The 16,431-nt window shown below is 45.0% G+C and overlaps 1 protein-coding gene and 1 non-coding gene across 6 annotated transcripts in view; both read left to right on the top strand.

Moving 5' to 3' along the window:
• The window catches only part of Frmd5 (FERM domain containing 5), a 271,347-nt gene that overhangs the window by 167,910 nt on the left and 87,006 nt on the right, over positions 1-16,431 (top strand). The window lies entirely within an intron of this gene.
• On the top strand, positions 6,272-6,378 carry LOC127188733 (U6 spliceosomal RNA). Its single transcript, XR_007830580.1, has one exon. It is a non-coding gene; the product is annotated as a U6 spliceosomal RNA (small nuclear RNA).

Below are 16,431 nucleotides of genomic sequence, written 5' to 3'. Positions count from 1 at the left end.
CCTCAATACCAGCAGTGGTTTCTGCTTTTCACAGTGGTGTGAGGCTGCAGAGCCCCTGTAAATGTAGACTTTGTAACAGGATCTCTTAGAAATCACTGTGTTGTATAAATGTGTATCGACCCTTGAAGCCTCCATGACTCTTGGTTATAAATGTACAAAGATGTGCAAAAAAAGTATATCACAGCTAACACTGGTGTGCAAGCTTTTAAAGCAGTGCAAACATGGAGGCCTAGGGTTTTGTTTCTTTGTGGGAAAACTCATCCAGAGGAATGCCAGCTGCACTTGCCTTCTCGTCAGAAAGCATGGTCGCATGGTCCTGAGCTAGCATTTTCTCCCGTGCCATGGTGACGGGTCACTGTCCCTTCCGAGTTCGGATCTGTTTCCAACACCATGTCCTTTACCCTAGGGCCATCACTTCCTCTTCACAAGTTTTTCACAGTCACTTTCCTTGTTTTCGTTGACTGGTTTACTTCACTAATTTCTTTTCTGTCTGGGACTCTGTTTTGTTTTTGTTTTTTTTTTTTTTTTTGCGGGGGGGTTGTTTGTTTTGAAGGTTTTATTGTTTGTTTTTCTTTAAGAAGCTACATTTACAAGAGCTTTGCTTAGAATGTTGCTAGTCTGGTCTTGAATTCTCAGGCTTAAACAATCTTCGGAAGTAGCCAGACCTACAGATATGGGCCACTGCAGCCAGCCAGCCACGAGAAAAGACTGAATGGCAGCTAATCAATAATCCTACATTTAACTGTTTCTTCTAGAGCTATATGTCACAGCCAACATGTTCATCTTGTGGTTTTTCACCTTTGTTGGCCAGTGACCTGTTTGAATTTTTGTCACCACGACACAAGAAGGCAAGCTTGTGTGCACACTTAGGGTTTGGGTGTGCCCTGAGTAACAGGTGCGTGACCAATCTCAGACACACTGTGGGAGCTGTGCTGTGACTTGCTGCTGCTCCTGAGGCACATCAGTATTTACATTTCAACTGAAGAGCTAGCTGTAATGGTTATGCGATTGTAGTTAATAAACCATAGAAACTGGCCCGGCAGTGGTGGCACACGCCTTTAATCCCAGCACTTGGGAGGCAGAGGTAGGTGGATCTCTGTGAGTTTGAGACCAACCTGGTCTACAGAGAAGTTCCAGGGCAGCCAGGGCTACACAGAGAAACACTGTCTTGAAAACAAAAACAAACAAACAAAACATAGAAACTGAAATGCCAGCCCTATTGAGATCTTGCGCTATGAACCATGCAAACTAGGGACCGTCTTACCTGAGTCCCATGTCTCCCTCTGTATCTGGAGCTGGGTCTGATCCCTGGTCGATGTGGTAGCTCTCACATATGGGCTTTCTAGTGAGGCTTTTCTTTGCCGAGCTTATAGGGCACTGGATCTCTCCTCTTTGTGGTGTTGGTTTCTGGCCACTCTTTCTATCTAGAGAATAACAAATAATCTACAAGGTTGTTATTATTTACAAATGGGCAGAGAGCTGCCTGTCCATTGACAAATTATCACTTACTGTCTACACAATCAGCTTATCTTTAGCCTTTTGAGGTCCAGCCAGTTGGGCAAGCCTTCTGGATCCCCACTTCTGGATCATCATCAGGATAATCTGAGGGGCATCACAATTTCCCAAGCTCCATAAGAACCCTGGCGTGCAGCTCCCCATGTGATAGCCAGGTTGGGTTTACTCCACAAACCATGTTTTCCTAGGTGTGGGTATTCTTACTAGTATAATTCTAGAGCTGACTTTTGGTCAAACCTATTCCCTTTATAAAGTCAATAGCTAAGGTCCAGGCAGGCCAGGTGACTTGCCCATGGCCTCGCAGTTAGAAGCAGGAAGGGCACTAAGAGCCCATGTTTTCACCCCTGTTCTGCCGTGATTTCCATCACGTGGACATAGAATCATTGACGAGCGTCTTTTAAACTCCCCACAGGCATGTGTGAGGCGAGATGCTCATGCAAGATCCTCTGTAATGAGTAAGAAAGCCCTTGTAGTTTGAATTTTTAATGCTTTATTTTTATTTGATGTGCATTGGTGTTTTGCCTGCATGTATGTCTGTATTAGGTATAGAATCCCCTGGAGCTGGAGTTATAGACAGTTGTGAGGTGCCACATGTGCACTAGGATTTGAACCCAGATCCTCTGGAAGATCAGCTAGTACTCCTAACCACTGAGCCATCTCTCCAGCCTCCTATACTGTTTTGTTTTGTTTTGAGTAGGGTAGAGCTTTGAGCCCTGAGCAACTGTGGGAGCCTCAGTTCCACCCTGCCCTAGTGCTTGTCCACTGATGCCCAGGATGAGGCCCACAATGCTTTGATATGTGTTTGACTTGGGCACATGCCGCTTGTTTCCAAAGACCAAGTGCGTGGCCACACACTGCTCTCAGTCAGGAAGAAAGGGAGGCGACCAGGGGGCGTGTTATTCTCTAAAGCCGTCTCTATTACCACAAGATATTTAACTAAAGCCTCAAGCCTTCAGGTTTGCAGACAGAGTGAAATGGGTCTGTCTGCAATTCTGAAGGAGTGTAAAGAGGGGAGCATCCATCCCTTTGATATGTTGTGTGAGTTCATGAAAAATAAATGGGAATGTTGAATAATGTGTTCTAACAGTTAATGTTTACATCGTGAGCCTGGCTCGAAGAGGGAAAAATGCCAAATTTTGCTCCCTTAATCTCTCGGAGCTCACCTGTCACAAACGGTATTTGAAATGCTAATATGCTTGTAGCTATTTTAAGACTGAAAAGCTACAACAGAAAGGGAAGCTGGGATCAAGGGATTTTCTTACAAATTGGTTTTTTTTTTTGTTTGTTTTTTTGTTTTTGTTTTTTTTTTTACCATCTCTCAAGCATATGTGGTTCCTGCCCCTGGTTCTCACTAGTTCTCCCCCCCTCCACATACACCCTCAAAAATGGAGAGCCAGTTGTGGTAACATCTGCCTGTCATTCCAGCACCCAGGAGCCTGAGGCAGGCAGGATCCCAGGTTTGAAAGAAAGCCTGGGCTACCCAATGAGATCCTGTCTCAGAAGACTGAGAGTTGGGAGTGTGGAAATGGCAGAACACTTGAGGCACACGGTCAGTCGGGGACCTTGGGTCAGTCCCACGCAATTGTCCCCCATAGAATCAGGGCAATCTGAAACTGGAAAGGAGCGTAATAGTTTGCATTTTCTCTGCTGAAACCCATTGGGTTCAACAAATGATAGTTTGGTATGCACTCCAGCTAGGGCACGGGTCTCCTGGCTCCCCGGCCAAGACTTTGAGTGCACAGTGTTGGCAGCATGTAACTGAAAGACGAAGTTCCTTGCTGTAAATCTTGCTAGTTGAACAGACTTTCGGAGAAGATAAAACGGCTTTCTTATAGATGGAGAAAGTGGGTCAATACTTCGTTACTAAAAGGGAGGTGGGGATTAGACTGTAACCTCCCTGGTGACAGTGAGATAGCTCTTATGAGTTGCTTAGTGATAACCCAAGCTACTTGCCTGTAGCCAGTGGGTACAAAGTGACTGTCCAGTCTCCTAATGGTCTGTCTGCTTTCCAGGAAATGGGAAACAAAGTTAGGCAACATGTACGGAAAGTAATTGAAGAAGAGCAATCATTGAAAAAAAAAAAAAACTTGCAAGAGTCCCATGTTGAGCCACACCGGGGCTGGCGTCCAGACTTGTAAAATCCAGGTCTCTCAAGCTCGCCTGGCAATGTGGTTTGTGTCATCTTAGCACTTAAGAGGCTGATGCAGGAGGATTGCCATGAGTTTGAGACCAGACCAGGCTACAGAATAAGACTTGGTCTCCAAAACAAACGAACTCAAAAAAAGATTCCCTAAGCCAAGGAAACTCATGAAAATACTGATCAAAGGGTTGAATTTTTAAAAAGGAAAAAAAAAAAAGTGTGATGGTGGTGGTACACGCCTTTAATCCCAGCACTCAAGGAGGCAGAGGCAGGCAGAGTTAGTGAGTTTGAGGCCATCCTGGTCTACACAGTGAGTTCCATATAGCCAGGGCTACACACAGAGAAACCCTGTCTCTAAAAAAACAAAACAAAAGTCCTCACTGGCACCATGTAATGTTAATTTTTTAACCCGAAGCACCAAAGTCTGGCAGGAAGCAGTTCTCACCAAACAGAAGCTCTCCAGCATGTGGCACAAGCCCCACTGAGAAAGGGAGTCCACCATCTTGCAGAGCTCTGAGAGCTATCTGGACCGGTAGACTGCAACCTTACTAGCAGGGTCTTCCAGCATCTGTCCAAAGCTTTCGTAATAATGCTCGGGGAGGACTGCTCTTAGTTTTACCAGTTTTGCCTCTCTAGAGGAACTTTAAGAGACATTAACCGTATGCCAGATGTGGGTGTGCCGTGTACTTGGGAAACTGAGGCAGGAGAGGATGAGTTCTAGGCCAGCCTAGCCCACATATTAGTCCCCATCTCAAGAAACAAAAGGTTCCCCCCAGTGCTTCTGTGTCCTTTTCTCTAAGAAAAATAGTAATCATTAAAAAGAAGATACTAAAAGCAGCAGTGGCCTGGCTTTATTCCACATGAAAAAGCTTATTTTTTTTAAAATATGATTTTTATAAATACTGTAAATATCATAAAGTATCTTTTTATGATTTTGATTAATTCTTTGAGAATTTACTGAAACTATCTTTTCACTCTTTCCGTAGCTCCTCCCAGATCCACCCCATCTCCCCAGTTTTGTGTCCTTTCTCTCTCTCTTTAATAACCTATTGAGTCCAAATTGTGCTGCCCGTATACGCCTGTGTGCGGAGCCACCCACTGGAGTGTGGTCGGCTCACTAGCAGCCACACGCTTAAAGAACCAGCTCTCCCTCCCAAGAAAGCATTTGTTTGTGTTGTGAGTAAAACCATGTCTTCACTACTTTAAACTCTTGTGATCTATGCTGTCTTAATTAAATGGAGCGCGTTAGTGCTGTCAGTGCTCTGACAGTCCCATCTTTCTTTTTTTTCTTTTTTTCTTTTTTTTAATGCTGTAAGACATTTTCATTTCTCATAATCAAAATGATTATGTCTGCTGATAGCCTAGGAAACGGATGTTCCTGCTCTATAAGCTTTCCTGGGTGATCCCATTCCTGAAAAGTTTGAAAATTCGAGGGAGGTATTTTCCCCTCTGTTGTCAATTGAAGTGTTCTTGGGCCAAACCAATGCAAGTCTCAGTAACCCGATGATTACCCAGTGGACGAGCCAGCAGCCATTTCCCTCTGTGCCTTCCTCTTCACTCCCTCAGGCCCTCCCAGGTCCTGGTCCTTTCACTTCCTAAAGAGCTGAGGAGTCCATCCTGACTGAAAGAGCCTCAGCTGCCTAGGCTTGTTCCCTCTAATCCCCCACCTTCGCTTAAAAACTCCTGTGTGAGGGCTGGAGACATGGCTCAGCAGTTAAGAGTCATGCTACCCTCGCAGAGGGTCTGAGTTGCTTCCCAGCATCTTCCTCAGAAAGCTCAGAACCACATATAATTCTAGCTCCAGGGGAATCCATTGGCGCTGGTCTTGCAGGCACAGGCGCTCTCTCTCTTTCTCTCTCTGTCTCTCTGTCTCTCGCTCTCTCTCTCTCTCTCTGTTGCTCTCTCTCTTTGTCTCTGTCTGTCTCTCTCTCTCTGTCTCACACACACACTTTTTTTTTTTTTTTTTTTTAGACAGGTTTTCTCTGTGTGGCCTTGGCTGTCCTAGACTCGCTTTGTAGACCAGGCTGGCCTCGAACTCACAGCGATCCTCCTGCCTCTACTGGGATTAAAGGCATGCATCACCATGCCCAGCCACGCAATTTAAAGTTTTTAAAAATAATGAACCTTTTTTTTTTTTATGTCTACTGTGCCTTCCTGCTGCATTCCGGATTGCTCCTCCACAGCTCTGCTCCTTCTGAGCTGCGCCATTGTGCACCCATCGTACATCTGCCTGACTCTGGCCTCCTCCATTCTCATCTTCTGCCAGTCTCCTGGATATGCCTCACGCTCCTCTACACCTTTGAAAATGTTTTCTTGGTGCCGGGAGGGCTCGTCTCTCTGCCCGCTTCCAGTTAGGTTACAGGGAGCCTTCTCTAACCCAGATCTGGTCCTTGCATTTTTCTTCACAGCACTCTCGTGGATTTGTAGAAATTAATTCAGAAAGCAGCAATTGTTGCGTTCTGTTTCCTCTTTGTCTAGTCTCAGGTGCTAATGATCCTCACATGGTGTGTGTTGAGCATATGGAAGAGATGGAGTCCACAGCCCTTGGGTGTCTACCCAGGGTGAGCTCCAGCTTTAGTGTCACAGAAACTCTGCCCATTAAAGCAACAGATATTTGTGCTCGCTTCGGCAGCACATATACTAAAATTGGAACGATACAGAGAAGATTAGCATGGCCCCTGCGCAAGGATGACACGCAAATTCGTGAAGCGTTCCATATTTTTGAACCCCTACCAAGACCTAGCCGACGAACATGAGTGGAGAGTGAGATCTGACTCTCACAGGAACTCTGGTGCCCCTTTTCTGACCATGTCCCCCAGATGGGGAGACCTGGTGGCACTCAGAGGAAGGATAGCTAGTTACTAAGAAGAGACTTGATATTCTGAGAGCATGTATAGGGGGAGGAGGTCTCCCTAGGTCATGGACATAGGGGAGGGGAGAAGGGGAGAAATGGGAGGGAGGGAAGAATGGGAGGAAACAGGGGAAGGGCTAACAATCGAGATGTAATATGAATAAATTAATAAAAAAATCTAAAAAAAAAAAGCAACAGATATTTCGGATTATGGCGTGTTATGTATGGAGTTTCAGGTGGATGGTATGGAGTTTCTTATATGTGGGGGAAAGTGGCCCAAAGACCAAAGGGTGTCAGAGTAGAAAGAAAGGCATAAGCCATTCAAGCCAGAGGCAAGGAGGCATTCTTAGATGGCTGTGACATCAGCGTAGCACAAAAATCATTGGGAGATAATTGGGAAAGCTTCGTCTGAACATTTGAACTCACTGAGGTATGCTGTGTTTTACAGACATGTCTGCCTTGACACTAACTCCAACTAGAGGAGTCTTGTTTTTATAATGGCAGCAGTATTCTCTCACACCAGCCAGCGTTGCATGTTGTCCAGGCTTCTGCAGGAGGAGGAGGAAAGGCCTGTACTACGGGAGCGGAGGGTGGTTAAGGTTTGTTTATACCAAGCAGAGGGAGGCGGACCGTCTTAGAGAAATGCGCTGGAGTGTTCAGAGTACTGAGTTAGCTTTTGGTTTTCGGAAGCATGTTTTGTAGAGCCTGACTATCTTATTAAAAGCAATCTGATGCTACCGAGGAAGAGTAAACAAGCATCTTGGGGATTTATACTCATAACCAATTAAATTTATGGACTAGGATTTCCAAGTGGCACCTGGAGGAATTCAAATGGAACGTGTGGGATTCTGAGCAGTGCACTGGGTGTAGATCAAGCTCAATGTAGTAGGCGCTTGTTCTAGGAGAACCTCAGTGCTCCACTCGCCAATCTGAGATGAGTTTTGCTCTTTAAGGCTTGATTTCTGTAAAATTTGTCCAAAGTCTATGTTAACCTTTCCATTATTCCTAAGTACTAAATATTCTGCCTCATCCTACTCCGCAACCATTCCAGAATATCTCACAGTTTTATTTACTATTTGAGAGGAAAAAAATAGTAAATTGGGATTAGTGATACAGTCTGTAGTTCAAGAATTCAGGAGGCTTAGGCTTAGAGTTCAAGGTCAGACAAGGCTATACAGTATGTCTGAGGCCAGCCTGGGCTGTCCAGACGCAGAATAGCAAGTAAAAGCTGGCGAAGCCACCCAATAGCTCTTTGAATCATTTCCTATGTTTCATTATTATTATTATTATTATTATTATTGTTATTGTTATTATATGTTTACACATTCATAGCACATGATCAATTTCGCCATCCTCTCTTTTAACTCTTCCCTTACCTTCCTGCTCCCCGCCATCCCCTGCCTCCAACGCACACATACTATGTACCGTCACCTGTCGTGTCTCCTTGTTCCTTCGTGGTGCAACCCTCACCCAACTTAAAGGGGGGTAAGCTGTTTTTGTATCTCAGAGAAGAATGCTACCACCTTTAGGCCTTGGAAAGCTAAGTCTGAGCCCTGGCTCCTTTGCTCAGCACCTGACCTCTGAGTAATTGTGTGTGAGCAGTTGCCTGTGCAAGCCTCTGGGCATCCTAGCTAAACATGCCGTGGGAAGCAGACCCAACACTCTGCATAAATAAGCAGTTTCCACATTACCAAAAATAAAGTGTATTCCCCTCAAAAAGTAAAGGCCCAGCCACTGTAAATTTAGGGACGGTATTCTGTCAGCACAACTGTATTTTTAATGCAAAAATAACACACAAAGTTTATGTTTATGTGAGGACCAAACAATTTGCCAAGCTTTCTTGTTAAAAGCTGGTAATGTATACTTCACTTTAAAAAAAAAAAAAACTTGTTATTTTTTTAATCTTTAAAATGCTACTATAAAAACACAGAGGTAGAAAAGTACATAAACCAAATATATAGTTTAATCACTAAGAAGTGACCACCATCATAAAATAGGATGCCTCCACCCTCCTTGAGAGCCCAGTCCTTGGGCCCCGACTCAGCGGCAGCTGGTCCCCTCTGCACGTCCTGGCTTTTAGTCGCTCATGAGAGTTCAGTGCCCACACAGCCTTGCCAATGTCCTTCCCTGCAGCCAGCCCAATAGGTGCCCACACAGCCTTGCCATCGCCCTTCCCTGCAGCCTGCCCAATAGGTGCAACTTCTTTGTGTCCGTGGCAGGATGTCAGTTGCCTGGTTTTTGCTGAGCACTGTTTTGGGGAGTGGGAACCAGGTACAAATCCTATAATTTTGAGAGGTTTTTTTTTTTTTTTTTTTTTTTTTTAACCTGAAGGCAAATCAGAGAAATGCTTTACATTTGTTTTAAAACTACGTTGTAGTTTATCTTGTTGTTTTCCTGTTGTGTATCCTTCAAAAGTCAAAAGGTTTACATTTCGCTGTATCTGTTAGATTCCATGCATCAGTTCACTTTTTGAGTAGATTTTCCTCCTTGCTGGTGATAGACCCCAGGGCCTAACACCTGCTAGGCTCCACTGGTACCACACACATAAAAGGCTTGCTTTCTCTGCTGAGCTGCCTTTAGACCTTTTTGAAAACGAACCTATGTGGGCCTGTTCATAGCATCTTTATTCTGCTCTTGGTCTGCTTGTCTTTCTTTTATGGCACCACACTGTACTGTCTGGGTTACTGCAGCTTTACAATAAGTCATAAGAATAGACAGCGTCCACACTCCAAATTTATTCTTCTTTTGCAAAGTCGTTTTTCCCGTTGTACTTCTGTTGTATTGCCAGGTAGACTTTGGAATCCATTTGTTCATTTCTAGCAAAATAAAAATCCTGGGCATGTAATTTGTATTGCATCGGATCCATAGATCAATTGTATGAAAGTCGCCATCATTATTAAGTGTTGAAACTCATGAACACAGCACATCCCCACATTCGTCGGGTCTTTAATTTCTCTTAGCAACATTTTATAGTTGCCAGTAATGATTATCCGAGTTCTTAATATTTGCTAATTGCTTGCATGTAAAGTAGTATTTCTTTGGGGTTTTCATGAACGTCCCTGATCACCAGTGTGGTGCTTATCAGCCATTTAGGTTTCTTCTCTTCACGTTGACCCTGCATTTAATTTTCCAACTATATTACTGGTGTGTGATATGAAAGTCTCTTGCTTTCTGTTTCATTTGTTTTTACACGTTCCCTCTGTTCAATTCTGAAGTGGAAATTTAAATACTAAAGCAAATGTCCTTTCACATGATTTCATTCCTTGTTAGATTTACCCTCTGTCCTCTCCCTGCAGGAAGCGCTGGTCTTTGTGGTGAGCCCTGACATGTTCTTGCTTAGAGGAGTTTTGAGGACTTTGATTTGAGAGTAGAGCTTGAGGTCACCTCACTTGTCAATGTCCCCTGGGCGACGCCCGGTTTCTCTCTCTGCTCATCTAATGTGCTCTTGTTCCTCACGGGTCACTGGTCTGCTCATGCTGCAGTTCTCTTCCAGCTGAGCACATTAGGAGGGAGCGACAACGCCACGTCCCTGGGCAGAGCCTGAGGGGCCTGGGGTTCTTGCCTGTGAGCCGAGCAGGCACCTGGGGAAGCTGCCTGGGGACAGTTATCAGAAGACTGAGCCTTGGTGGCTATAGTATGGTAGGAACCTGCTTTGAGAAGTAAAAAGGATCTGGATTTAATAAATTTTCAAGGAGAAAAATAGAATTTGACTGAAAAGTAAGCCTTTGGCTACAATGCAGGCGCTCTGAGACATCTAAGTCAGGCCTACACACATCTGTAAGACATCACAGCATATTCTTTATACATATTACAATTTGTGGACAGTGAAATTTTGATTTGAAGTACTTTATTTGTTGAATACCAACTCCATAGCAAGTACAGTGTCATGAATATGGACTATAAAGATGGCTGCAAAATGGCCAGAAAGAATAGAGGTAGAAAATTGAGTGCCTACAGTCTTGTGCTATATACTTTCTCAGTGACCTCATAGGAAGCCTCTGTCTTCCCTTTAATAAAAAAGTATATGAAGAGCCGGGCATGGTGACACACACCTTTAATCCCAGCACTCGGGAGGCAGAGGCAGGTGGATTGATGTGAGTTCAAGGCCAGCCTGGTCTACAAAGCCAGGATAGTCAAGGCTACACAGAGAAACCCTGTCTTGAAAAAACAAAAAAAAAAGTGTATATAAACACACACACACACATACATACTGAAGGGCGGGTCATAGACAGCACTCTCAGACCTCAAGCCTTATTCTTGTTGGTCTCTTCCTAGAATGCTCCATGGCCAACCTGTCTCTTTCTGTGTGTCACAGTCTATCTGTCTCTCCCCCTTTCCCCTCTCCCTTTCTTTCCTCCCTCTTTTCCGTGTGTGTATAGTTGCCATATGCATCTAGAGACAAGAAAATCAACATCAGCATCATCGTCTGCAACTCTCCACTGTATTTTTTGATACAGGGTCTCTCATTGAGCCTGTAGCTTACTGGTTATGCTAAACTGGCTGGCTAAGGAGCTCTGAGGATATGCCTATCTCCACCTTCTCAGTACTTAGATCACAAATGTGTGGTGCCATATCTGGCTTCTTCTACATGGGTCCTGAGGAAACAAACTCAGGTCCTCCTCCTTGCACTTTACCTCCTGAGCCATCTTTCCAAATCTTCAATGGCCCCTTTTGTTTAGCCCATTCCCACATACCCTTAAGGACTTCCTAAAGTGTTTACTTCAGCTTTCTTGTGTTCCACTTTAGCTGGGACAATCTCTAGTGTGCATCCATAGCCCCCTACCACTTACCCTGACTGTTCCGTTTATTATATATTCTGGAAAGTACATTTTCTCTGCCTCTTTTTCATGTGCTTGGAAACTTGCCTCGCTCACCTTCCTGCTGTGTGCCTCACTAGTATGTGGTAAGCTCCCAAGAAGTCCCTGACAAATCAGGCTAGAGAGGTGGTTCAGCAGTTAGCAGCACATGGCTGCTCTGACTGAGGATCTGAGTTCAGTTCCTAGCACCCATGTTGAGTGGCTCACTACTGCCTACGACTCCCGTGCCAGGGGATCCCATACCCTCTGACCTTTGTGGGCACTGCAATCACATTACACACCCCCACCTGAGGAATAAATAGTGAAATATCTGATATCTTAATGAAAAAAGAGAGGAGTAAGTCTGGAAAGGCTGCTGAGGGCTCTGGGACTACATGGAGAAGTAAATGCCTGCTAGAGCGCCAGCCACCGTGATTGCCTCTGTGCCGCTGACTGTCCTGGGTCCGCCTCTTCCACAGCTCAGAGCTAGCAAAAGAGCCAACAAGAACTACTCCAAAGTGATCATGTTCCTAGCTGTTTCCTAGGTGCCCTGGGAATTATGGTCTGTACCCACAGACCACAGAGGATCGCTCTGCTCTCTCATAGTTGTCTAAAAAGAGCTACTGAGCAAAGCAGGGTCAGGGCACAAACTCCCTTCTCGATTGGATGGCTCAGTTAAGCAACTCCCTTCTGACTCACTCACCCAAGCAGTGACTCTCTGTCTAAGGGGAAATGGCTTTCTCTGGAGTGACCTAATTTTTTTAAAAAATTTGTTGCATTTCAATACGATTGTAATACATTGAAACAAGGGGATAAAATCAACTAAATAAGATAGGCCAGGCATGAGGAACCTTGCATTTCTCTCCCGTGGCTACACTGAGGAGGGAAGCCTGACTTTGGAGAATATTTGAGGTGAGGTTCTAGGTATTTCAACCTGAAAAAAGCCAACAGTGTAACTCTTTCAAAGACTGAATGTGTCTAGGCCTACGTTGCACTAGAAAAATACTGCGTTGGGTTAGGATTTGATAGCTTTGCCGTATGATAAAACAGTGCTCAAAGCAACCACGTTAAAAAGTACTAGCAAGTGGCCGGGCGTGGTGGCGCACGCCTTTAATCCCAGCACTCAGGAAGCAGAGGCAGGTGGATCTCTGTGAGTTCAAGGCCAGCCTGGTCTACAAAGGGAATCCAGGACAGCCAAGGCTACACAGAGAAACCCTGTCTCGAAAAACAAAAACAAAAAAGACAAAAACAAAAAATACTAGCAAGTAAGATAATAAATAATATGCAGCATTGATCAAACCTAAAATTAATCCCATGACAATCTAGTTGTAAACAGTAGGTGTTCAGCTGTAAACAGTAGGTGTTCAGCCCGGGGAAGGGAAGACTTGAAAGATAAGGACTAGATGGTGTCAAGTTTCTGCCAGGCAGGCGTGTAGAGAGAGACCCGGGTGGAAGCCACTGGCTGGGAGTTACCTGCCAGGCATGCCCTTCTCATGACTCTGAACAGCCTTGCCGAGATGGGATGGACTTCCATATGAAGTAGTGAGCTCTCTGTCAACTCGGCAGGCTGGAAAAGCCACAGCCACAAGGTGTAACTGGGCAGTTATATCATTTGATTACCTGGCCTGGGAGGCAACCAGGGCTGAAAATCTAGCCAAGGCTGCAGTAGCTTCTCATAGCGTGTCCCGGCTGCCCGCACAGGAGTGATTTCTTAAGAGCTGAATAGGCATGAAGACTAGTCGGTTAGAAAGATCAGGTAAGAAATCAGATTCCTGAGCGCTAATTTCCAATAGTGCTAACTGCGCGTTAGCCTGTGCTCACAGCTGTGGCTAGTTAAAGCAAGGGACTACAGTGACAGAAGTTCAAAGGTGAAGATTGCACTTGGCAAAGAGAGTAGTTTGTGTGCCCTTGTCAGGTACTGATGCGTCTGAAGGCCTCTCTAGCTCTGCCCCCACCAGTGTTCTGTGATGGGGTGCAGGGTAAATGGACCTCTATGGTTTTGGGGGCATTTTTTTGTTTTTGTTTTCGTTTTGGATAGGGAGGGTCTCACTGTATGGCCCTGGCTTGCCTGGATCTTGCTTTGTCGACCAGGCTGGTCTGGAATTCACAGAGATCCACCTGCCTCTGCCTCCCTCCCGAGTGCAGAGGCCACCACGTCCGGCCCATGCTTGATCTTGATGAAATCCCTAACAACAAAGCAGGGGCCTCGCCCCCCTCCCCCTTGAGGCGGTTAGTGCCTGTCACATCTCCCTTCCAGACAAACCATCAGAACAGCATACATAGAAATGTGGATGACTTAGGAAGAAAATATTTTTAAACAATCATCATTTCACCTTAAAATATATACATTTTGAAAGTTTAATTTTATGTTTTATGCCTACACATAACACGGGGAGGAGAATGTTCGGTTTTTCTACTCTGCATGAACTAAATTTGCCTCTAATGCTGAGTGAAAGCCAGTTTCTGGAGTTGTCCCTGGGGTGTCCAGGCTGACAGCTGAGCTTTTGTGGTATCCTAGAGCGGAGCTGGGATCTCTAGAGGACCCAGATTTCATCCTGTGGCCTGGTCATCAGTTCATTTGCTGGTGGAATTTTTCTCCTCTCCTGTTCTCACTTACCACACCATTCTGCTATGCTGCTGACTGGAGGCAACTCAAGTCTCCTTAGGAAAAAGGGAACCTTATTTACTGTAGCTGTGTTCCTAGACATAAAGTTCAGGAAAAGGGCATGAAGTGCAGCATCCACAAGACATGGGTGTCCCTGGATATCACTCCCATGGGCACATGAGGCAGCCAGGCCACACACACAAACATCTGAGGCACTGCTTTCAACGGGAAAGAGCTCTGGAACATTGCAAACCCAACTATAGAGTGGTTAAGAGAATCAGTTGTCACAAGTGCTAGCAGGACCCAGGCTACCAGGGTCAAGCTAGCAACTCGAGTCATCCTCTGGTGTTTCTAGATGATGAAATTTATCTTCGATTTCTAGGCTGGCTGTGGTGGTACACGCCTTTGATTACAACACAGAGGCCAGGGTCTCTGTGAGTTCAAGGCCAGCCTGGTCTACATGGTGAGTTCTAGAACTCTGTAGCCAGGACTATGGAGAAACCCTGTAGAAAGAAAGAAAGAAAGAAAGAAAGAAAGAAAGGAAGGAAGGAAGGAGAAGCAAAGAAAAAGATTGACTCTGTTCCAGTTTTAATTTTAGAACTCTCTTTATCTAGTTTGTCAGTCACAGAACAATATAGTAATTTTAATTACAGAATCTAATCCCCACCCTCTTTCCTCTACCCCCCCCCCTTTTGTCATTTCTGTTTTTTCAGGTGCAATTTGTGGCTCAGCTAGTATACCCTGTGACTCTCGGTGTGGCAATCTTTCACTTTACTCTTCCATGGGTTATAATCCAGGTTCCTCACCAGCTGCAGGGAATGTTGCAGTTGCTAAAAGACGGCCAGGACAAAATTTTGCTACAAATTCTCACGGGTTCCCACTCAAAAAGGACCCCTCTAGGGAGAGGGCAGAAAACATGACAATTGCAGGCTAAAGGAATAAAATTCTGTTTAAAAATTTTAATGACTATGTGTTTGAGTGTGTGTGAGTGTGTATGAGTTAGTGTGTGAATGTGTGTGAGTGTGTGAGTGTATGTGTGTATGAGTTAGTGTGTGAATGTGTGTGAGTGTGTGTGTGTGCGTGTATGAGTGAGTGAGTGTGTGTGTTGAATATGTATGTGAGTGTGTGTGTATGAATGAGTGAGTGCACGTGAGTGTGTATGTGAGTAAATGAGTATTTGTGAGTGCGTGTGAGTGTGTGAGTGCATGTAAGTGTGTGTGTGTATGAGTGTGTGTGTGTGTGTGTGCATTCATACATGCACCATGGTGCACATGTAGAGGTGAGAAGATGACCTCAGAAGTCAGTTCTCTCCTTCCACCATATGGACCCCAGGGCTCAAACTCACCTGCCCAGCCATTTGCCCAGCCCCAGGACGAGGCTCCTTGCACAAGAAAGCAGAAGAATAAAATTATACAGCCCCAACACATAGTTAGGCGTAGTGGTGATGTTTGTCGTCCCAGCGAGAGGAGGCTGAGGCAGGAGGGCTATGCAGAACCAGGAGTTAGAGGCCAGTGTGGACAACACAGTGAAACCACCATCTCCAAAACAAAACTATATCTGTAAACATTGTAATTGTTACCTCCTGGAAAACCTTCGCCTCCTTCTTCCTCTTTCCTTCCTCATCCCCACCCCCTCTCTCTCTCTTTGAGACACAGGAGCTCTCGATGTAGCCCTGGGTAGCCTGCAACTCGGCTATGTAGACTAGACTGCCCTCGAGCTCACAACCGTTCCCTACATCCTGACTGCTAAAAATAGTGGCTCCCACCACACCCAGGAAACCTCCCTGAGTGGTATATGTTCTGTCTGGGAAGACAAATGCATTTGATTATAGGTGACACACAATCCTCTGAGGGCCGTTACTTATTGGCTGGAGTGTTACCTTCCACTGTTTTTGAATGATGACAATTTTGAGGTCTCAAAAGATGACAATACCTATCTGGCAAACTTCCACTTGTAGGAGTGGGACTGCATCTGTCTTGTTCATCATTGCATCCTTGGAACAACTGAGGGTAGTAGCTCTTGAGTAAATATTTGTCATCAAATGAATGAATAAATCTGCATGGCCAAAGCTTTCTCATTGTGACTAAAGCATCACACAGTCTAAGTCTCTCTTTGGGATCACACTATATCCCTTCTAAACGTGTATCAGAGCCTCAGGAAAGAACCAGTCCTCAGGCACAAAATCTTGCCGGACACTATGAAACATAGTATTTTATATGTAGGTACAAGCTTCTAGCAAAAAGAATTAGAGGATTTTGATAAATTAGAAAAAAAAACAAGATTTTTTAGTATCTTTCGGTATGAACTTTACAGCTGTAGTCTGTGTCCCTATGAACTGTAAGGATCAGTGACTGTGAAGTAACAGTGCTCCTAACAGAGAGATGTCCTGGTGGGGAAGGAAAAGCTTGTTAAATCCATGAGCATAGCCCTCCCTCAGTTGCCAGCTAGTTTCATGTCAGTGTGACACAAGCTGTGGGCATCGGGAGGAGGAAGCCTCAATGAAGAAAATGCCTGAGAACGCCGG

Source organism: Acomys russatus, chromosome 4 (genome assembly GCF_903995435.1).
Source record: "Acomys russatus chromosome 4, mAcoRus1.1, whole genome shotgun sequence".
NCBI classification, from domain to species: domain Eukaryota; kingdom Metazoa; phylum Chordata; class Mammalia; order Rodentia; family Muridae; genus Acomys; species Acomys russatus.
This window is presented reverse-complemented; position numbering and strand designations above follow the sequence as displayed.